This window comes from Camellia sinensis, chromosome 3 (genome assembly GCF_055761805.1).
Source record: "Camellia sinensis isolate YWXY chromosome 3, ASM5576180v1, whole genome shotgun sequence".
NCBI lineage: Eukaryota > Viridiplantae > Streptophyta > Magnoliopsida > Ericales > Theaceae > Camellia > Camellia sinensis.
In genome coordinates this window covers 186,360,373-186,385,440 of record NC_138963.1, presented here as the reverse complement: position 1 = coordinate 186,385,440, position 25,068 = coordinate 186,360,373, and the positions used below count along the sequence as shown (strand labels likewise).

General features: G+C 36.4%; 1 long non-coding RNA gene across 3 annotated transcripts; it reads left to right on the top strand.

The window, feature by feature from the left end:
- Positions 1 to 10,293: 10,293 nt before the first annotated feature.
- Positions 10,294 to 16,047, top strand: LOC114302894 (uncharacterized). Of its 3 annotated transcripts, none has more exons than XR_014362912.1 (4): positions 10,294 to 10,383; positions 14,574 to 14,638; positions 15,730 to 15,804; positions 15,916 to 16,047. It is a non-coding gene; the product is annotated as an uncharacterized LOC114302894 (long non-coding RNA). The 3 variants fall into 3 exon arrangements; XR_003643547.2 differs by lacking the exon at positions 10,294 to 10,383 and adding an exon at positions 13,098 to 13,154; XR_014362911.1 differs by lacking the exon at positions 10,294 to 10,383 and adding an exon at positions 13,697 to 13,858.
- Positions 16,048 to 25,068: the final 9,021 nt, after the last annotated feature.

Sequence of the window (25,068 nt, the reverse complement as noted above, 5' to 3'; positions counted from 1 at the left end):
TAAGTTTACAGAGTAAAAATTAAGTCTTACTTTATTTTTTATTTTTTTCTTGTTTCCACCAAATTCTTCATTTGTTGGTAAGACAATAATTTTCTTGGAAGGTTTTTGTTGATTCTACCTAATTTCAATATTTTTCTTCTTGTTACAAATGTCCTTGATGGTAAAAGGAATTGACATGTTGTGATAACCCTGTTCCGTCTTGTGCTAATTGGTCCGTAATATGAATATGATAATGTGTTTAATGTGAGTTTGTATGCCATTATGTGAAAATATGTGACTTTGAATTTCTATCTGTTCACCGTAGGAATATCTGTTTGATTATCTGCTTTGGAAATTAAATTGAAGGCCCTATCGCCACAGAAACTGAAATCGATTGCGCCTTTGTGATTAGTGTAATTTTTAGAGCCTACGGTGAAATTTAATTGGAAATTGATTCGGATCAAATTAATTAGATTAAATTAACGAATTAAGTGCCCAATTATTTTATATTAATAAATTGGAATTAGTGGGACTTATGTAAGGAAAGGCACTACACCCAATTCACTTACTTGAGCTCAAAAATCAAAATTTGTGTCTTAGAAAGAGAGAGAGAGCCGACCTTGAGAGGGAAAGGAGGCATCTTGGTGTATTTTGGCTTGTAATTTGTAAATTGGGAAAGCTAGGTGCAAGACTTGGCCACAATTGTGAGAATCAAGGCTCCTAGGTGAGTAACCAACCATTGACTCATGGATTTTTGTTTGTAAATTGTGAATTCAAGTTTGATTAATGGTCAAGAACATGAGTTAGCTTGATCATAAGGAAATTGGGTTGATTTTGTTGTATTTGAAGTCATGGAATGCATGCATGTGCATAATAACCATGAATTTGCATAATTGAGCATGAAAAATATGATCCATGTAATATTGTGGCTAGAATCCATGCTTGTGACCACCATTTGTACAATTTGAGTTGAAATGGAAGTTATATCTCACATGCATGTACCATTCATAAGAGGTATGAGCTTGAATGCATGAAATTGTTATGTTGAAAGTGAATTTGGTGTAGATTGGGACATGCATGTGATTAATTTGTGAAATTGAGCTCCATTGTGTTGTAATTTAGTGTTTGTACCATGTTAGTACATATATATATGAAGTTTGAGCCAAAATTATGAGTTTGGAACCTTTGGAGGTCGAATTGAGCTCAAGAACAAATTCTGGAAAACCCAGAATTCTTGATGTCCGCTCGAGCGGGGAAATCGCCGCTCGAGCGTGAAATACGAGCTCCCAACATATTTTGCAGACATGGCGTCCGCTCTAGTGGGAAAGTTCACGCTTGAGCGGGGAGTTATGTAGATAGATCTTCAGCTGGAGCGGCCGAGTTGGCGTTCGAGCGTGAAATGGATGTAACTAGTACTTTTGCAGACCTCATGGGTCCGCTCGAGCGGGGACCCTGTTTTCTGAAATTTTGAAAAGGGCTTCTGTGTTTCGTTTTCTGTTCTCTTTCACTCCTAAGTGCTCTTAGGCATACATTGAGCCTTGTAATTGAGTTAAAGAGATAAGAATGAAGCCTAATGAGGAATATGTGAATTAAAGAATGGATTGAATCGTTTGTGACTCATATGTGCTATATGATGTGTAGGGTCAAGTTCCAGGGCAAATCCACAAGCCGATCACTGTGAGTAATGTCTTAACAAGATATTTGAGATATGTTATTGTCCCATTGTTTACTTCTATGTAAGTTTTGTAAGTTCATTAATTTGAATGGTGGACAATGATTGACATAAATGATTGGGCTAAAGGCCGATTGACATGAATGATTGGGCCAAAGGCCGATTGACATAAATGATTGGGCCAAAGGCCGATTGACATGAATGATTGGGCCAAAGGCCGATTGACATGAATGATTGGGCCGAAGGCCGATTGACATAAACGATTGGGCCGAAGGCCGATTGACATAAACGATTGGGCCGAAGGTCGATTGATACAAGTGATTGGGCCAAAGGCCGTCTGCTGTAACTGTTTCAAAGATTACTTATGTATCTTCCTTATTGATATTATTCACTAGGTTTTCCTTACGCTTATTCATGTACATGTAGGTGAGCCAAGGGACGTCCAGAACCAGCCTCGGTGAAATTGTGAGAAACAGTCAGAGTTTTGAGGAGTCAGCCCAAACGTCTCATGCACGAGACTGTCTTCGCCTTTGTCCTTTGTTCGTAGTTTTGTTATGTTGGCAAAAGCATTGGACTACTTTTGTATATAAGTCTTGGGTTCGACTAACTTAAACTTGTATGATCCTGTATGTACAGTGTTCCGTGTTAGTACACATTTCGATGTGAGTTATTAATATATGAATGTTTGGAATGTTATGGTGTGCATATAAATACAGCTCTATGGACAAAGTTTTAAATTTGCTTCCGTTTGGCCCCTTTACTCTGATGAGTTTTGTTTATTTGGTTTGAGGCCGTAGGTAATCTCGTGATTACTGGCCGGTTATGGCCTTAACCCATAGGGGCGGGTTCAGGTCGTGACAGAGTGGTATCAGAGCACGAGTTAATAACTCACACACTTATTCAAAAGAGCAATAAGCGTCTAGAAAAGATCTAGGATGCATTCATATGGTAAGTATGAATTTGAAAGCATCAAGAATATGCTTAACTGTTAAATGTGAACAACTATGTGCTATAAGTTTGTGAACTACTTGCATTTCAAATTATTTGATTATGTATGCTCTTTCGTACATGCATACCTGTGTATCTTTTGTATAAAGTATAATGCAAGTTTAATTAGATGGTGAGAACAAGAGGTGATGAGATAGAGGAATCTTCTACTGCCAGACTGGATAGAATGAAAAGACTGATTCAGGAAATGGCAGAGACATTGAGGCAACAACAGGAATGGCAACAATAGTGGCAGCAGCCACATCCCTCACCTCCGCCTCCGGCACCTCCTGTGCTAGATAATCAGAATGATGACCGAATCATAGCTCTCACCAAAGAGTTCAAGAAAATGAAACCACCATAGTTCGATGGTGGATTAGATCCTTTGAAAGCTGAAGCTTGGGTCCTCGGCATTGAAAAACTGTTTGAAGTGTTCCCGTGTTCGGAGACACAGAAAATGTTCTAGCCACCTTTATGCTAGAAGATGAAGCAAGAAGATCGTGGATGTTAATGCGTGAGAATTACAAAGATGCTGATTGGGCAAAATTTCTGGAAATTTTCTATGACAAGTACTTCCCGCAGTGTGTCCGGGATAGGAAGGTGGCAGAATTCATGGAACTGAGGCAAGTCTGTATGACTGTAGCTGAGTATGAGGCCAAATTCACTGAATTGGCCAGGTTTGCGCCACATGTGATTGATACAAACTATAAGAAGGCGAGACATTTTGAAGGCGGGCTTCAAAGCGACATTCTAGAGAGGGTGAATGTCTTGAAGCTGGAAACCTACATTGGGGTACCAGACAGGGCCATAATATCAGAAGCTAATATAGCTAGACAAACTAAACCGACAACTGACTGGAAGGGTAGTAAAAGGTAGGGTTTATTTTCAAAGAAGAAGTTTTCAAAGAAGCAAAATACGGGCTCCTCAAATACTTCTAATTCTTCCCGAGATATAACCCCGTTGTGTACTACTTGTGGTAACAGGCATCGTGGGGTTTGTTACCGTGTGTCAGGAGCTTGTTTTAATTGTGGTAAACAGGGACATGGCCAGAGATTGCAAATAGAATAGTAGAAAATTTGCTGCTAGTTCAACAGCATCAGTCCCAAAACCAGGAAATGCTACGAGATCTATCCCCACCGGAGATGCCGTGAGACAAGGGAGATTTTTTGCGCTTATTCCGGGCGATATTCGGAATGCCAACGTAGTTGTCTCAGGTACCATTTCTATATGTAATCAGGATGCTTTTGTGTTAATTGACTCTGGATCAACACACTCATTTGTAACATGTGCGTTTGCATCTAGACTGAGTAGACCTTTAGAATTATTGCCATATCTACTATGTGTGTCTACTCTATTTGGGGAATCGGTATTGTGTGAATCTGTCTATCGTTTTTGTGACATGCGAATTGGAAATGCCATTCTATATGTGGACTTGTTATCTTTGAACTTTAGGCACTTTGACATAATTCTAGGCATGGACTGGTTAACTAAATATTGTGCCACCATTGACTGTGTGACAAAACGAGTTTGTTTAGACCACCAGAACAAGAAGAAATTGTGTTTGTGGGTAACGGGGTAGTGCCTCCACCTTATTTGATATCTGCAATGAAAGCATGTAAATTGATCAGGAAAGGGTGTTAGGATTATTTGTGCTATGTGTTGTCTGAACAATCTATAAATGCTGAATTGAATAATATCCTTATTGTTAGAGAATTTCCAGATGTGTTTCCAAATGAACTACCAGGGGAATTGGTGGACAGGGAGATAGAATTCACTATTGAAACTGTATCAGGCACCCAGTCTATTTCTAAAACTCCCTACAGAATGGCTACAGCTGAAATGAAAGAATTGAAAGAACAGTTACAAGACCTGCTTGACAAAGGATTTATTAGACCTAACACTTTACCATGGGGTGCACCGGTGTTATTTGTGAAAAAGAAAGATGGAACCCTATGCTTGTGTATCAACTATCGGGAATTGAACAAGGTAACAATAAAAAATAAATATCCCTTACTCCGTATTGATGACCTGTTTGACCAGTTGCAGGGATCACAACTGTTTTCCAAGATTGATTTGAGATTCGGGTATCATCAGTTTAAGGTAAAGGCGGAAGATGTTGAGAAAATCGCATTCAAAACGAGGTGTGGACATTTTGAGTTTCTTGTTATGCCGTTTGGAGTGACTAATGCTCCGGCAGTATTTATGGACCTAATGAACCGAAATTTTAAAACCTACCTTGACGAATTTGTTGTGATTTTTATTGATGACATTTTGATATACTCTAAAGATAGACTTGAACATGAACAACATTTGAGAACTGTCTTGCAAATACTTATGGAAAGGAAATTGTTTGCTAAACTAAAGAAATGTGAGTTTTGGTTGGATGGAGTTGTTTTCTTAGGGCATGTGATCAACAAGGAAGGGATTTCAGTGGACCCACAGAAAATAGAGGCAATCGTGAATTGGCCTACACCGACCAATGTAACAGAAGTCCGCAGTTTTATGGGTTTAGCTGGGTACTACAGGAGGTTTGTGAAAGATTTTTCGAAAATAGCTGTGCCTCTTACCCAACTGAAACGCAAGGGGCAACCTTTTGAGTGGAACGATGAAAGAGAATCAGCCTTTCATGAATTGAAAACAAGATTGACCACTGCACCGATTTTGACACTACCATCAGGTACGGAGAATTTTGTAATTTTTAGTGATGCGTCTTATAAAGGTTTGGGTTGTGTGCTAATGCAGAACGGAAAGGTTATTGCTTATGCCTCCCGATAGTTGAGATTGCACAAGAAAAACTACCCAACACATGACTTAGAATTGGCCGCATTTGTTTTTGCTTTGAAAATCTGGCGACATTATTTGTATGGGGAAAAGTGTGAAGTCTACACGGATCACAAAAGTTTGAAATACTTTTTCACACAGAAAGAGTTGAATATGCGGCAGAGAAGATGGCTGGAATTGATAAAGGATTATGATTTAGAGATTCAGTATCACCCCGGGAAAGCTAACACAGTGGCTAATGCCTTGAGCAGAAAATCAACAAGGAGTATGGCTTGTTTGCTTACTGAACAGAAGGAGATCTTGCAAGATTTTGAGAAGTCTGAAATTGAAGTGGTAATATGTGAACAGGGCAGATTGATAGCCGTTATTACAGCTGAGCCGGCAATCATTGATGAAATCAAGCAGAAATAGAAAGAGGATGAATTTCTCAAGAAAGTGATTGATGAATTTGAGACAAGTCCGAAGGTAGAGTTCAGTATTGAAAATGAAGTGTTGAAATTTCGAAACAAAATGTGTGTCCCAGATATTTCGGAACTAAAGAAGAAGGTTTTGGATGAAGCCCACAGATCCATATTTGCTATGCATCTGGGTAATAATAAAATGTATCGGGATTTGAAACAAACTTATTGGTGGCCTAAAATGAAGAAAGAGATTGCAGAATATGTGTCCAAATGTCTTTAATGTCAGCAAGTCAAAGCTGAACATCAGAAACCAGGCGGTCTACTTCAACCTCTCCTCATTCCTGAATGGAAGTGGGAGCATGTGACTATGGATTTTGTTGTTGGCCTACCTCGGACTTCTCGAGGTATAGATTCTATTTGGGTTGTAGTTGATAGACTGACTAAATCTACACATTTTCTACCAGTTAGAACCGCGTTTAATGCTTATAGACTGGCTGCCATTTATGTTGATGAGATTGTCTGTTTACACGGAGTTCCGGTATCTATTGTGTTGGATAGAGATCCGAAATTCGTATCTAGATTGTGGAAGAGTTTGCAGGAAGCTATGGGGACAGAACTAAGATTCAGTACTACATTCCACCCACAGACCGATGGGCAATCAGAACGAACAATACAGACTTTGGAAGATATGCTTCGGATGTGTGCTTTGGATTTTCAGGGGAGTTGGGAAGATTATTTGCCACTCGTAGAGTTTGCATACAATAACAGCTTCCACTCCAGCGTCGGTATGGCACCATACGAGGCTTTGTATGATAGAAGGTGTAGATCACTAATTTGTTGGACAGAGGTCGGGGATAGAGCTTTACTTGGGACTGAAATTGTGCAAGATACTTCTGAGAAAATCAGAACTATTCGGCAAAGGCTCAAAACAGCTCAGGACCGACAAAAGAACTATGCAGACGTTCGAAGAAGACCTCTTGAGTACGAGGTCAGTGACCACGTGTTTATCCGTGTGTCCCCAATGAAAGGCCAAGTCAGGTTTGGAAAGAAGGGCAAGTTGTCATCTCGTTACATTGGGTCGTTTCAGATTCTATAAAGGCTTAGTCCAGTTGCTTATAAAGTTGCTTTGCCACCAGGATTTGAACAAATTCATAATGTGTTTCATGTGTCGATGTTGAGGGGCTACCTTCGAGACCCGTTTCATGTGATTGATTATCACCAGGTAGCTATTGATGAAAATATGGAGTACGCCGAATAGCCGGAGCGAATCGTCGACCGGCAAGTGAAACAGTTGAGAAGCAACTCCATTCCAATGGTGAAAGTGGAATGGAAAGAACACTATGGAACGGATGCTACATGGGAAAAAGAGGAGGAAATGCGACTACACTATCCACATTTGTTTGCCGACGAAGGTAAAATAAGTTTGAGGGACCAAACTTCCTAAAGGGGGGAAGACTGTGATAACCCTGTTCCGTCTTGTGCTAATTGGTCCTTAATATGAATATGATTATGTGTTTAATGTAAGTTGTGTGCCATTATGTGAAAATATGTGACTTTGAATTTCTATCTGTTCACCGTAGGAATATCTGTTTGATTATCTGCTTTGGAAATTAAATTGAAGGCCCTATCGGTCACAGAAACTGAAATCAATTGCGCCTTTATGATTAGCGTAATTTTTAGAGCCTACGGTGAAATTTAATTGGAAATTGATTCGGATCAAATTAATTAGATTAAATTAACGAATTAAGTGCCCAATTATTTTATATTAATAAATTGGAATTAGTGGGACTTATGTAAGGAAAGACACTACACCCAATTCACTTACTTGAGCTCAAAAATCAGAATTTGTGTCTTAGAAAGCGAGAGAGAGCCGACCTTGAGAGGGAAATGAGGCATATTGGTGTATTTTGGCTTATAATTTGTGAATTGGGAAAGCTAGGTGCAAGACTTGGCCACAATTGTGAGAATCAAGGCTCCTAGGTGAGTAACCAACCATTGACTCATGGATTTTTGTTTGTAAATTGTGAATTCAAGTTTGATTAATGGTCAAGAACATGAGTTAGCTTGATCATAAGGAAATTGGGTTGATTTTGTTGTATTTGAAGTCATGGAATGCATGCATGTACATAATAACCATGAATTTGCATAATTCACTACAACAAAAAGCATTTTTGGCGACGTTTTTTAGCAACCAAATTGAATTTAGTTGCCAATTGTATGTTTTTGGTGACAATATATGTGTTGGTCGCCAAAAAATACACTATTAGCAACAAATATCTTAATTGGTCGCCAAATGGTTGGCGCCAATTTAATTTTTTGCGCGGGAGTGCTACAAAAGTTTTGGCGACCAAATTAATATATGGCGACGAAACTATTTGTCGCTAATTGTGACTTTTTGGCGACGGAATTAAAATAGTCGCTGAAAGATGAATGATATTTATGGCAACATAATGATTTTCGTCGCCAATAAATATCTTGTCAAAACGACGTCGTTTTGAATCTGTCTTTTTTTTTTTTTTTTTAAATAACCTTTAGGTGAATAAACAAGATTGACCTAATAATATTCATCTCATTCCATAACCTGAAGCGGCACAACAGAAGACAAAGAGGTATGTCTTTTCTCTCTCTTCTTCGTCTCTCTTTCCCTCTCTCTCTCCCTCTCCTTCTCCTTCTCCTTCTCCTTCTCCCTCTCACTCTCTCACAGTGTCTCATCTTCCTCTCTTTCTTCTTTATCATCAATTTCATTCTCTTGTTCGGTATGACAGAACACAACACAACATTGATATTGGGACTGATTTTTCCCTCACTCTCTCACACTCTCTCATTTTCCTGTTTTTCTTCTTTGTCATCAATCTAATTTTTCGGACTGATATTCTGATTTTTCGGACTAATATTGTGATTTTCGGGACTGATATATTTTGATTTTGGAACTGATTTTTGGGACTGGTATATTTTGAATTTCTGACTGATTTTGGAACTGATTTTTTGGATTTTGGGACTGATATTCTGATTTTGTATTTTTTGGGGACTGATATTATAATTTTGGGACTCATTTTGGGGCTGATATTTTGATTTTGGGACTGATTTTGGAACACAGGACAACACTTCGTTGTTTGTTTGTTGTTGTTGTTCATTATCAAAGGCTCATAGACAACACTTCGTTGTTCATTTTGATTTTGGGACTGATTTGGGTTCAAAATTATGTTTTTTTCTTTATAGATTTATTGTCCTAAAATAATATTCACTAATCAAAAATTTGTTATGAATGTGGTATTTGAGTATTTTCTTTCTCTCATCAGACATGCTATATTTGCTTTTCATAGTAAACTTGGATTAAGTGTTCAACGTGCTTTATTGATGCTGTGGTTTTGGCACTTTTATGAAGAAGCTAATTTCTTTAGTTCAAAATATAATACATGTGGAATCTGGACAACAATGTTTAATTCATTGTAGTGATTGATGCATAATGTCCATGTAGGGTCTTCATGGCACTTTTGGTTATTTATTTACTTTTTTGAATTTTGTACAGCTTAAAAAAATTGAAGTTATTTGACTATAAACACAACATGACAGAATGATTCACTATTGAAAAGTGTTTTTTGGTTCGTGAATTCTTTGAAATATGATTTGTTTATTGCATCATTATTTTGTAAGGCTATGAAATTTATATTGAGTTGAAGACTGAAAACAGGCCGTTTGATGCTAAATTCACAAAATTGCTACATCATCATGACACATTACCTAACCAAACTACTAAATTCACAAAACTACTATTGGCAATAAGGCTGCGTGTTTTTTTTTTTTTTTTTTTTTGAATTGGGGCAATAAGGCTATGTGATTGTTGGTTTTGGGAGTGGAATTGGATCCATAGTAAATTTAATACACATTTTTTACAAAATAAAATAGAAATGTAAGTAAAAATATTATTATTAATAATAACACTTTCTTCATTTATTGTACTAATTCCATACATGGCACGTCCATGTTTCAATCTGAATTTTAGAGATCTATTGAACATACACTGGCTTTTCCTCTTCTTTCTTGGAGTTTGGTCTAATGTCATTTATTTACTTGCTGATAAATTTGTGAGCTAGGATATATTAGGATCCATGTATTAAGCCGAATTAACTTATTTTGTCACTGTAGCAATTGGTAACAACTCTCTCTATCTCTCTCTACTTGATATATGAAAATTGTTAATAATATCAACATTTTTTAATATTATGCTTGTAATCTTCTCTCTCTCTCTCTCTCTGTGAAAGTGCATATTAATTCAAGTTTAATTGTTTTTCAAAGCTCTAGTTTGTCCTTGACCTCAACACCTTTAGGTAATTGAGTTGAATTTGAATTTCTCAGACTTTAACCTCAGCTTGTTTATGTATAATCTCTTTTTTTGTTAGTGATCATAATGTGCAATGTCAAACAAATCAATGCTCTTTATTCTATTAACTCATTGCTTTTGAACAGGTTACTGCATTAATTTTTGTTTTAATGATCGCATCCACTATCCTTATTTGGATTGGGATGGGAAGGAATCCTATTGACTCAGAAGTGGTGGCCCGGGTATGGACTTACTTCTGATTAGTTTTATTGTTGACGCATTAATATTCTCAAGGAGTTCATACTGACTTTGTTTTCATGCACTAGTTAGCCAATATTGTTACAATCTGATTGCACACAGCTATTAAATGTTAGATTGGTAAAAAATGATTCCAATGGTAAGAAGTGGGTTTTGAATGGTTTCAAAATGATTTTCAAGTTTTCACCTTGCAAGAAATGCACTTTCCAAGGTTTTTTTTATTTTAATTTTAATTTCTTTTGTAAATTTTAATTTAATAATTAGTTACACAATGGTACAATGGTTGTAATCATGTAGGTATATGTAGATTTTTCTGCCATAGTGATGTGACAACCCTCACCACTGTTTACTGATAAACCACTGATTACTGTTAAACTGAGACTGATTATGATAATTGACTGAATTGACTGAAATTCTGAACTGATTAATTGTCTGTATCTGTTTAAGTGCATTTCTATCTGTTCACGTTTTATGTTTAAACTGCAAATTGAAGGCCTTATCGGCAGCCGAATCTGAAATTGATTAGTGATATGTGTTAATCATAATTTATGTGATTTTATGGCATATTTATTTGAAATGTAATTTGGTATGATTAAATAGATTAAAATAAGTTAAATTACACAAGTTGCATTATTTACAACTTTGCCACTTAGTGGCCCACTTCATGCCATATGTTGAGACTTGAATTATACATTGTTTAGCATCATTTTCTCAGCCATTCCTTGAGTCTTTAGCCGACTAGAGATAGAGAGAGTGAGGAAACTTGAGTTCAACAATTCTAGCTTGGTGATTTGAGGAAATTGAGGGTTGATTGCATGTTTGGACTCCTACACCTAGAATTGGAGACTTAAGGTAGAGATTATACCTTCTTGTTCATGTATTCAAGTTATATGTTGCATGGTTTATGGAAGTCTAGAGATTAAGGTCATGAATTAGCTTAATTTGTTGAATCAAAGCTTAATCTTTGCATGCATGGGTATATTCTTACATTTTGAAGTTGTTCTTCACAAATTTGCCACATGCATGTTCATATTTTGAGTATAGTTCATGATTTTACCATGTTTTTGGAAGAATTAGCTCATTAGAGCATGTAATTGAAGCTTTGAATTGGTTTAAACTCATGCATGTCATGTTTAAGTTATGTTCTTGGAAATTGGTTTGAAACTGAGTTTAATTGAACTACCTTTGGGTTTTGATTTCTCAAATTGATCTTTGAAACATGTTATATTATGAGTTTTGAAGTATTTTTCAGAAAATTAGCCCAAAAGGATCGAATTTGGTATATTGAAACTTGTTTTTGAGCTTGAAGTTCAAATATGGAAATTCCAGATTTTGGACTCACGCTCGAGCGGAGTGACTGGCGCTCGAGCATGAAATTTGTGAATCCAGCACTTTACGATGTTTTACAGCCCGCTCGAGTGGGGTATTGGACACTCGAGCGAGGACTTGTGTCACACGCTCGAGCGGGTATCGAGCGCCCAATCGAGCATGATTTTCACATATCCAATACTTTTGGCATGTTTTACAGTTCGCTCGAGCGGTGTAACTCGCACTCGAGCGGAGTATTTTGTTTGCCTTTACACTCGAGCGGGTAAACCCACGCTCGAGCGGGACCTCTGTTTTTCTGAAAATTTTGAAAATGTTTTTAAAGTACATCTTTGCATCCTCATTCCATCCTAGGCATTCCTAGGCCTAGTTTAAGGCATCTTAATGAGGATATTGATGTAGAACCACACCGAGTCAAGATAGGGATTAAGTTATTATTTTCCCAACTGTGTAGCTTAGTGTGTGTTCACTCTGTAACTGTGTAGGGTTGGCATCCGAGGACGCGTACTAGCTTATCTGTAGCCCAGAACTCTGTGAGTAATAATGTTGTAAAGATATGTTCGAAAATGAATATTTTTTGAATGATCAACTGAACTGTTTTCTGAACTGTTTACTGTTAATTAAATGAATGTTTGTCCTCTATTTTGAATTGTATTGTGGCATCCTTAGCAACTACTGTTACTGTTGCAGAGATTTCTGTCAGTTCCTATATTGGAACTTCTGTTTACTGTTACGATGGCCATTATTGACTTTTCGGTCGTTTAAGACCTACTGTTTACTGTACTGTTCTGCTAATGGATGTACCACATATGACTGTTATGACTGAATGACTGATATATTGATTCAATAAACTGTTTTCGTTACTGTAAGGACATTAATTCTTAACCTCTTTATACATTATGTTATTCATTGGGCTTTAGCTCACTGCTCATATATATATGTAGGTGTACAGGCACCGGACCGTTGCTAGAAGCGTCAGAGTAAACTCCAGTTTTGTCAAGCCAACCACTGTGCCTCATGCGAGGTTCTAAGTCCTTCAAGCTAGGGTTTTTGGGGTGTTTTAGTTTCTCTTTTTTTTTGTATCTGCTTTGTACTTACTGTATAGACTGAATGATACCGTACTGTACTGTTATGGTAGGGATCCGGTCCCTAACCTGAATATCTGTATATGATGTATGTGTGTACTCTTTTGTTCTGAATGTGTATACATATGAAAAGTCTTTTTGCATACAGACTGTCACAGCTTATTGGACATCTTTTAATTACTGTTTTGGCTTCCTCTAGCCCCTGTACTCTGTATTACTGTATTACTGTTAAGTAGACCTTCGGTAATCTCGGATTACTCTCCGGTTACGGTGCTAAACCCATAGGGACAGGTTTGGGTCGTGACAAGTGACCCTTTTATTAGGAGGAGCATTAGCATGTTATGGTGAGCATTTATTATTGTATCATAATTTTTAGGTGTCTTGTCTATTGCATTTATCATCTAATGCAAAAGTAGTACGAACCTTGTTCACATAAAAGAAAGAGCATGATAGTAGCTTCAATGAACTAGAATTGTGTTTAATTATTGATTGTTTTCTAAGGTACTATGGTTGGTTGAATGGAATTTTTTCTTTGATATTTGGTGTTTTCCTGCTTTTTGATTAGATGTGCTCCCATTGAGATTGACTCAATACCTATTTTTTCTGTGATGAAAATAATTTCATCGTTGGATGATCAAGTCCTATAGAAATTGTTTTAGGGGTAAATTCAAACCAATCCGTAAGTCCCTTTTCCCCTGTTATATTAAGTTTTTAGTTCATTATCTAGGTACTTTTTCAGCCTTCCAAATATCCCCCCTCTCCCTCTCTGGTCTGGCTCTGTGAGGCTCTCTATGCATTCTAAAACCACCTTTTTCTTTGTTGTTGCTGTTGCTTTTGTGCAGTTCTACGGCTTTTATTATTCGACTCTCGAAAATGGAGAGCAACGACTCAGTTCTTTTTAATTATGTTCCTATTCATTTATTTGATTCTATAGTCAATTATGTTTAATCTATAGCTGGTGTCTCATAGTGGATTACGGGGATAGGAAATCATCAAGGATGAAAAGGCTTTTACTCAATAAGGCTGGTTGTCCTAAACAATCAATGGGGTATGGCTTTTGGGACAATCAAGGGGCTAAATCCCTATATTACTTTGTGCAATACTCTTTGACAATGCTTGCAATTGATTCCTAGTGCGGCCTTCTAGCATTTTCCTTTTTAATAAGCCACATAGAGATTGTTTTCCTTGATTAGATGACATCATATCCATCATTCTTGACAATGTCACCTCCCAACAAAATTTTACACTTTGACCACATCAGATTCTCACGGGGGAGCTATGTTGTTTAAGATGACTTGCGAACTCTTTAACTATTTTTGAAAGTTCAATTGGGGAAGGATGTGGAAGAACTATCTTTTTCCTAGTTTTAAACTTGAAAAATACATCATTTGTAGCATGGAGATAATTGGTAATGGAGGCTTAAAATTCTCTTGACTCAGCAGAAGATGAAAGTTATATTCTCTCTATTTGTTTTTCTCATGAGAAAAATGAACAGACCTTCCCCCTCTTTAATCCTGGACTTAGATTCTTCACCTGATGACTAAGATTTCTCCCATTTTACTGCTAAAGTTAGAGCCCTAAATTCAGTGAATCATGGTTTAAATGGTAGGGCTGTGGAATAGAACTTTTGCTCATATTTTGTACCCTTTCAATTGTTAAAAAACCTGTATACTATGTATGAAGGTTTCTTGAGTTACTGTTCTCCTTATCTCTTTGAATTGCATGTTTTCTATTAGTTCTTATTCAATGATTTTTATATTCAGGACTCGTATTATTCTTGAAAATGAGGAAAGTAAGATCTGAAAGAGCTTCTTCTGAAATGCGGAAGGTATTGAGTTTATTGTTTTTCTATAAGTTTTCTTTGCTAATGATTTTTAATTATGTAGTTGTTTGTACTAATGACATAACTTTACCTTTTTGTAACTGTGCTGTGTAGTCTATTACAGTCATCCCTCAAAAATATATTATATAAATTTAAGTTATACTGAAGCTCCTTGGTTACTAATGCATTAATGTTTACAAAAACTTTATATATTATGCATATATACATGTATAAATATATATTGCTATAATTGCTACTGTAGAGGGCAAAAATCCATTCTAAGAATATGAACAAGATGAATGTTTGAGGTTCTGTGCAGCAGTGATCCTGCAAAACAAATAAGCGGAAAACACCTTGGGTCGGTTGTGGCATAGCCAGCAGCAGTCGGTCCGATAGATTTCTTGGGAAAGAATTCACAGTAGAGAGCTCAGAGTGCCTTACTAATAGATTTCTCATATCTCTCCCCGTTAAAGTCGGGTAATACTTATACATTGTGTGACTTATCCTCTAAGCTCTATAACTACCTCAAGAGAACATGGTGGCACCACTCCTAAAGCATAGTCAACTCATGTTCCAACTTCCAACATCTTTCTACAAGCTGCCCACTTTCTTAGTTATTAGGGGGTGATCCCCTAACTGTAGGCATGATCTTCCAACAACCATTATGAGTACCTTTACTCACTATAAGCCACATCTGTCAGATATCTGTTAATGCCAACCACATGCAATCTCATCAAGTAGCCTCAGAGTTTGTGGGGCTTGTCCCCGGCATACACGTGTCTGGTGCTTAAAATTTCATCTCCTACTGCTACCATTCAAGGATTTTTTTTCTCTCAATTTTTTTTGTCTGTCAAGTAATGGAATTTTTGATGTTCCACTATCAAACGAAGTTGGTTAGTTAAAGAATTTGCAAATAATAGAATTACAAACACTAATTATTAACAGGTTATGTGTTATGTTTCCTAAATATGTGGGGTCTTGATTTATATTGGGTTTGGGGATATTTCTTTTGTTGTATTGGTATTTTTCAATGATTCTTTTTTAGTCCCTAAACTCCAGAATCCTTAACCTTTAGTGAAGTATTGTTTTCTGTGCAGGTTGCAGGCTTGGCAATTGTGTCTGTTCTATGTTTTACTTCAAGTGCTTTGGTTGCTCTTTTTACTGATATACCCGTATGTACTTGTCTGCTGGTCCTTTAATTATCATTTTCAATTCTCCAACTCTCGTTGCGTTGCTTATTACATTTTTCCCCCCTTTAAAAACTTACACGCTTAATCATGCAGATGCTTTATGACTGGAATCATGAGCATGTTGACGGTGTCTATACCTCTCTTCTGCTGATTTTGTATTACTTCATAGGTATTTGTTTTAACTTCTCTCTTCGTGTTTCACATTACTAAGCATTTCGGCCCGTTCGGGGGTCGAAATTGCGAAATGACCACCAGAATCACCGAAACTTGGCATGGACAGCTTGTTCATGCCTAAACAGACTTGTAGGAACAAACGGGACCTCGATTGGATTTCCAGTTAAAAAATTAGAAGGAAAAATATAAAACACAAGACTTAAATGGCCCGTTCGGGGGTCGAAATTTCGAAATGACCATCGAAACCACCGAAACTTGGCACGGACAGCTTGTTCAAGCCTAAATAGACTTGTAGGAACAAACGGGACCTCAATTGGATCTTCGGTTAGAAAATTAAAAGGAAAATTGTAAAATATAAGACTTAAAAGGCCCGTTCGGGGGCTGAAATTTCGAAATGACCATCGAAACTTGGCACTGACAGCTTGTTCAAGCCTAAATAGACTTATAGGAACAAACGGGACCTCAATTGGATCTCCGGTTAGAAAATTATAAGGAAAATTGTAAAACATAAGACTTAAAAGGCTCATTCGGGGGCTGAAATTGCGAAATGACCACCGAAACCACCGAAACTTGGCATGGACAGCTTGTTCAAGCCTAAATAGACTTGTAGGAACAAACGGGACCTCGATTGGATTACTGGTTAAAAAATTAGAAGGAAAAATATAAAACACAAGACTTAAAAATCCCGTTCGGGGGCTGAAATTTCAAAATGACCACCGAAACAACCGAAACTTGGCACGGATAGCCTTTTCAAGCCTAAATAGACTTGTAAGAATAAATGGGACCTCTATTGGATCTCCGGTTAGAAAATTAGAAGGAAAATTATAATACACAAGACTTAAAAAGCTCGTTCAAGAGCCGAAATTGCGAAATGACAACCGAAACCACCAAAACTTGGCACGGACAGCTTGTTCAAACCTAAATAGACTTGTAGGAACAAACGGGACTTCAATTAGATTTCCGGTTAGAAAATTACAAGAAAAATTGTAAAACACAAGACTTAAAAGGCCCGTTCGGGGGCCGAAATTGTAAAATGGCCACTGAAACCACCGAAACTTGGCACGGGCAACTTGTTCAAGCCTAAATAGACTTGTATGAGCAAACAGCATTCGATTGGACTTCCCGTTAAAAAATTAAAATCAAAATTATGAAGTTCATATTGAGAATTTTTTTTTTTTTTGTCAATCTAATATTATTTTTTCTTTTTTCATGTGACAGATTGGCAATGGTGGAAAATAGTTTGGGCTACATCAAAAGATTTGATTTTGTGTTTTTAGAAATATTTTGACATAGGATTTTGGTAAATGATTTATGGATTAAATGTTTAGCATCAAAATATTTGGTGTTGTATTTTTGCAAATATTTTGACATAAGATTTTAGTAAATGACTTGTTGGTTAGATGTTTAGCATCAAAACATTTGGTTGTGTTTTTGAAAATATTTTGACATAGGATTTGGTAATGTATTTATAGGTTTGATGTTAATAGTTTGTAAGTACTTTGGTATGCATGTTTTAGATTGCCAGAGAATTGTAATTATGTTTATTGAGATTTTTTATAGCTATTAATTTTGAATTATTATGAATGTCTTGAACAGGTGTATTATTATTTACATTACATTTATGTATATATTGTGCACAGGAAAACAGGTATTTTGGATTATTTTGAACATGAAAATTATTGAAATCAAAATTTGTGTAGTGAATTTTTAGTGATAAGTGGTATTTTGGTCGCTGTTAATATATTTGGCGACAACATATTGTTTTTGTCGCTAAAAGTTAGTGGTTATTCCAAGAACTTTTAGCAACCAAAACTTACTCGTCGCTAAAAACGTGATTTTTAGCGACCAAATTAATTTCGTCGTTAAATAGTACTTTTGGCGACGCATTTATTTGTCGCTAAAACTATATAGCCTATCCAAATTTTAACCTTTTAGCGACAAACTGTAATTTTATAGCAACAAAATATATGATTTTTGGCGACCAATTTTGCTTGTCGCTAACTGTCTACATACGGTGACAATTTCTGATTTCGTCGCCAATACTTTTAGTGACAGGCCTTTGGCGACCAATTTTTGGGTCGCCAAATGTGTTTTTTGTTGTAGTGATTGAGCATGAAAAATATGATCCATGTAAAATTGTGGCTAGAATCCATGCTTGTGACCATCATTTGTACAATTTGAGTTGAAATGGAAGTTATATCTCACATGCATGTACCATTCATAAGAGGTATGAGCTTGAATGCATGAAATTGTTATGTTGAAAGTGAATTTGGTATAGATTGGGACATGCATGTGATTAATTTGTGAAATTAAGCTCCATTGTGTTGTAATTTAGTGTTTGTACCATGTTAGTACATATATATATGAAGTTTGAGCCAAAATTATGAGTTTGGAACCTTTGGAGGTCGAATTAAGCTCAAGAACAAATTCTGGAAAACCCAGAATTCTTGATGTCCACTCGAGCGGGGAAACCGCCGCTCGAGCGTGAATTACGAGCTCCCAGCATATTTTGCAGACATAGTGTCCGCTCGAGTGAGGAAGTTCACGCTCGAGTGGGGAGCTATGTAGATAGATCTTTAGCTCGAGCGGCTGGGTTGGCACTTGAGCGTGAAATGGATGTAACTAGTACTTTTGTAGACCTTATGGGTCCGCTCGAGCGGGGACCCTGTTTTCTAAAATTTTGAAAAGGGCTTCTGTGTTTCGTTTTCTGTTCTCTTTCACTCCTAAGTACTCTTAGGCATACATTGAGCATTGTAATTGAGTTAAAGAGATAAGAATGAAGCCTAATGAGGAATATGTGAATTAAAGAATGGATTGAATCGTTTGTGACTCATATGTGCTATATGATGTGTAGGGTCAAGCTCCAGGGCAAATCCACAAGCCGATCACTGTGAGTAATGTCTTAACAAGATATATGAGATATGTTATTGTCCAATTGTTTACTTCTATGTAAGTTTTGTAAGTTCATTAATTTGAATGGTGGATAACGATTGACATAAATGATTGGGCTAAAGGCCGATTGACATGAATGATTGGGCCAAAGGCCGATTCACATAAATGATTGGGCCAAAGGCCAATTGACATGAATGATTGGGCCAAAGGCCGATTGACATGAATGATTGGGCCGAAGGCTGATTGACATAAACGATTAGGCCGAAGGCCGATTGACATAAACGATTGGGCCGAAGGCCGATTGATATAAACGATTGGGCCGAAGGCCGATTGAAATAAATGATTGGGCCGAAGGCTAATTGATACAAGTGATTGGGCCAAAGGCTGTCTGTTGTAACTGTTTCAAAGATTACTTATGTATCTTCCTTATTGATATTATTCACTGGGCTTTCGCTCACGCTCATTCATGTACATGTAGGTGAGCCAAGGGACGTCCAGAACTAGTCTCGGTGAAATTGTGAGAAACAGTCAGAGTTTTGAGGAGTCAGCCCAAACGTCTCACACACGAGACTGTCTTCGCATTTTTGAGGAGTCAGCCCAAACGTCTCACACACGAGACTGTCTTCGCATTTGTCCTTTGTTCATAGTTTTGTTATGTTGGCGAAAGCAATGGACTACTTTTGTATATAAGTCTTGGGTTTGACTAACTTAAACTTGTATGATCCTGTATGTACAGTGTTCTGTGTTAGTACACATTTCGATGTGAGTTATTAACATATGAATGTTTGGAATGTTATGGTGTGCATATAAGCACAGCTCTATGGATAAAGTTTTAAATTTGCTTCCGTTTGGCCCCTTTACTCTGATGAGTTTTGTTTATTTGGTTTGAGGCCGTAGGTAATCTCGTGATTATTGGCCGGTTATGGCCTTAACCCATAGGGGCGGGTTCGGATCGTGACACATGTAGTAGCTTCTTCTCCAATTTTTTTTTCCTATTATTCCAATCAAACCATTCCAAATTCCCAATTAGCAATTTATTAAGAATAATAAATGAACAAGTAAGGTATATTTAAAACAATTGCAGACATAGAAGAACCAGTTCCAAGTTACCATTGGAATTCCGTTTCTTAATGTTAACCACAACAGCAGCTCTATTGTCCCAAATCCACTTGAAATCTACGGCTGCTTTCCATTGAGGTTTCACAACTGAACCCAAAATAACAAAAACAAAGTTAAACACCAAACAAAGAAGAAACACTCTGCTTGGTTAGATGCTAATAGAAGCAAAAAATTCTTCAATGCCACTACCTTTTTCATTGGGGATTAAAGAGGGATTGGTTTGGATGGTCGTCTTCCCGCCCAAGCCCAAGCAGCATTGCAAGTGCAATCCCATCGCTTCAGCCTGTGACACTGTTTTTGTACTTAGAGACTGCTCTTCTTCCACCGATTTTATCATGTTTTTGTTTTTGTTTTAAATTTTTTGAAAAAGGAATGCTACATCCGCCTAATTTGATGTGGCCCGAATTGTTTGAATTTGTTCATATCGGTCATTTGGATGATACGATAACGAGCAAAGAAGACAAGAGTGATGAGCGCGATAGACAATGGTGAAGCTGGTCATCTAAGCAATCGTCTATGAGAGGGAGATTTCTGTAATCTCGGCTTGGGTCGCGGTTCTGGCCGGGCTGAAAGTGGTCCAAGCGTATTTCGACCGAGCTGGGCTAAGTCGTGCCGAGAGGAAGCTTGATCGACCGAAGTCCAGACCAGAGTTGGTCGAGATGAACCTCTACCAGCTTGTCTTCTCTTGTTTGCTCGTTTTAGCTCGGTGATCGTGATCTGCCGTAGACTGGCCTAACTTGGCTGGAGCACAGTTGCACCGGAGTGCTGCTGAGCTCGGTAGTGATGGTGCTCGGCGAGGAGTATTGTTGGGCTCGTTAGGCAGCACGGTCGAAGGAGGCCGGGATGGTGCTACCGGGCTGTTCGTTCCCGCTAATGTTGTCTGGCGGTTTGATTAGGTGGTGTTTAGCTGGATTTGCGCTGACAGATGAGAGAGCAGCTCCACGTGTCAATAGACGAATAGGTGCAGAGGTGAACGCAGAAAGTATACAAGCATGACTGCGGCCCCCATGCTGTGGATGGAACATCATTTGGTGAGAAACACTCATTGTGATATATCTCTCTCTTTCTCTCTCTCTTCCTGAGTGTGTGTGCTAACTTGACCGTCAGAGGGGTTTTCTGGTCACACATCGCCGAGTAGCTCACCGCCGTTGTGCTCGCAGGTCGATCGGATAGACAAGGAGCTAGGATGAAAGGAGTACAGGCTCTGCGGAATATTTGCTCCCCGTACAATCTAGTTAGGACAAACTCAGGCAATTTGAATAACACCAAATTCAGAAAATAAATCATTTAGGTTACGTTTGGTAGAGTTTTCTAAATATGATTTGAGAATATGAGTTATATTTTGAGTTTATGAGTTTTGGAATTATTATTTGAGTGTAGAAAATTTGTTTGGTAAAAGAGTTTTGAAAAGAGTAGGAAATTTTTTATGTGAGATATGGTATCTGATACAAAAATTTACAACTTAAAAATCTATTAAAACCTCATAAAAAATTCCAAAAATATTGTTTTATTAAAAATATAAAAAAAACACACAAGTGCAAAAAAAAAAAAAAATGGCATTGTAGAGGTCAACTGGCCGGACATCCGGTAAGCCAAATTTCAAAATTTAAAAGTCCGCCTGGAATGAGTTTTTCAAAACAAGAGGTGGAATTAACTTTCCAAAACTCAAACCAAACGTTATACTAGAGTATAAAGGTGGAACTATAATTTCAAAACACTTCCAAACACAGCCTTAATTTTTGTAAATTACTCTATACCTTAAAGTTTTTTTAAAAAATATAATAAATTTCATAATTTCGAATAATTATGTTGAGCTGTCCAAAATTTTAGGATTGGATTTTCCTCATATTTATATTTCAACTTCAGTGAATTTGAGTGGCTTGTGAAGCCTTCCAGGAGTTCTGCATTAATGATCTGAACCATTCAATTTATAAGATTCTCAATGTACATCTTTTATGAAAAAATTATATTAATTCTATAATGATAACCTTTTCATTTTATCATACAGGCCAAGTTTGACATCTCTCAAAAAAGACAAAAAGTCAAAAAGTTACTCAAAAAGTTAAAAAATTATCACTATTCACCAAAAAAACATATTAAAAAATTAATTTTATACCAAAAATACAACTCATCAATCACAATAAGTCAGATCTGTGCTGCGGTTCAAAAGAAAAATTGCATAGTGTAATTTTAACACACTGTTGTTCGGCCCGTGGGGGCCCATCACGGGTCCCGTTTTGATAATCTGAACCGTTTAATGTGTAGAACTCGTCGAGTACTATACGTCTATAAAAAATCACGTTGATTGGATATTGATAACTACATGATCAAATCAGTTTTGTATAAAAAAAGATGGTGTTATAGTTAACGGTTGGAAAAAAAAAAATCTGATCAGATAGCTATCGATATCCGATCAACGTGATTTTTTACATACGTATAGTACTCGATGCGTGCTACATATTGAACGGTTTAGATTATAAAAACGGGACCCGTGATGGCCCCCACTAGCTGAAAAGCACCGTCCAGTGAAATGCCTGAAAAGTAGACAATTATTTCTTACCATCTATTCAACCTGCACATGAAGGGCAATCGTACAACCCAAAAAACAAATATTCTTCTATACGCTAATTTATACAATTTTTTAATACACATTTTTCCATAAAAAGTCAAAAAATTAACCCAAACAATCATATTTTTTTCTTCAACTTTTTAGTTTAAAAAGTTAAAAAGTACATTTATTTAAGACACCCCAAACAATTCCTAAATCTTTCGTAATTTTTTAATTTTTAATTTTTTTAATAGTAGAAAACAACCGTTGAATAAGGGTTTACTAATGTTGAACATCTTAACTTGACATGTGAAGTTGGCTTATTGTCTATATATATGAGCAGTACATCTCGTGTGATAAGTTAGAAAAATTGTGTATGTAAAAAAATTTGAGTGATCAAACATAAATAATTAGGGGCTGGCTTCTCCAGTCTGTGATCGAATTGGAAGGTATTGTTAGGTCTGTAGAGATCTATCACGAATCCTGTATCGATAATCCGAGTTGTTCAATATGTAAAATTTGTCAAGTATGTCTATAAAAAAAATCATGTTGATCAGATATCGATAGATATTTCATCGGATCAGATTTTTATCAACCGTTTATTTTTTTACCATATATTTTTTTATACAAAACTAATTTGATCACATAACTATTGATATCCGATCAACGTAATTTTTATAAACAAATAGTACTCGACAAGTTTTACACATTGAATGGTTCAGATTATCAAAACGGGACCTGAGCCCCCACGTGCCCAACAGCACCCTCCAATCCGACACGGACTGGAGGTAAGCCAAACCTATATAATTATATGATCAAATCATATATAAATATATTATATTGAATTGATAATTTATTCTTAAAAACATATAGGTCGTAATAGATAAAAAAGATTTGATAGTATAACAATTAATATTTGATCAATTTAAATTTTTGCATAAATAATTTTAGAGGAATTACTTATCAATTGGGCAGAAAAAAAAATAAAAAATAAATAAAAAATTTACACAAATATGGACTTACACCCCTATAGCTTTTCACTTGCACCCCACTACAAAATCACTTGCACCCTCTATATTTTTGTAATTTTTTTTCTCTGTTTCACTGTTAAGTAATTCTCCCAATAATTTTTTAAAAAAAATTATATAAAATAAATGATTTAAATCATTGAAATAAGTTTATAGAATATAATAACGGATCAATTTCATTATAAAATTGAGATTTTAAAATTTAGACATATTCGTACAGACACTTGTTATTAAGATTATTTAAAAACATTAATATTAGCATTCATTTTTAAATTACACATATTTTATTCAATAAGTTTAGAAACATAATTATCAAATATAAAATGGGACACATGCTTCTTACATGAGGTGAGTCCCACATGTAAGCTCTATACTATGTGAACTCCAGCCTATGTGAGAGTTAGGGGTGTGCGCGGTGCGGGTCGGTGCGGTTTGAGAGAAAAATAGAAACCGTATGGCGGGTGGCGGATTGATAAAAGTGTCACTAGAATTTGCCATTTTTCTTATCAAAAATCGGCGGTTCGATTGGCAAATAATGACGGATTTGCCTTGGCGGTTCGGGCGGATTGGCGGTTTATAAAAAATATAATTCAAATTTCAAATCTTAAATCAATGAGTAAAAAAAAGACGAGCGATACCGTGATGTTAAGCATCTTGCGAAGCTTTCTTCTGATGCAGCAAGTGTAGCAACAACATGATAATATCAACGACTATGCCATCAATTCATTACAAGCATTTGTGGAAGCTACAATGATCAAATACAATATATAAAATTAATATCATTAAGGGTTTACAATATACTGAAAATGTTTACTGTTGAAAAGTATTTAGATTGAAAAGTGAGCTGATGCAAGTTTGCAACATAGCCAGAAAAAAAAAGATTGAAAAGTGAATTGGAATCCAACTTTATTTTGGATTATTGACGTCTTGAATTCCCCTCGAGTAGTAATGTAATACTATATTCTAAGGTATAGAACAACAAGCAAACTTAAGTAAAAAAGAATTTTTAGAATCTTATAAAACATGATTTAATAGCGGTGCGGGTTGGTGCGGTTTGGAAGAAAAATAGAAACCGGCGGATTGATAAAAGTGTCACTAGAATTTGCCATTTTTCTTATAAAAAACTGGCGGTTCGAATGGCAAATAATAACGAATTTGCCTTGGCGGTGCGGCTCGGTGCGATTTTGGCGGTTTCGGCGGTGTCGGCGATATTATGCACACCCCTAGTGAGAGTTATATATCACATTCTGTATTTGATGGTTGTGTCCTTATCATTACTCTATTTTATTCTTAATTTTATTAAACCTTTAAAATTTTAAATTTTTTTGGCATCAACTCATAAATTCCAAAATCAGAACTTATAGGTCAACTAGTACCACAATTATTTTAATGAACATACAAGTTCTTATTTATATAAATTGACATATTTATTACTATTTTTATGATATGATCAATTTGAAAACTTCCACCTTAATTTTAATTGTT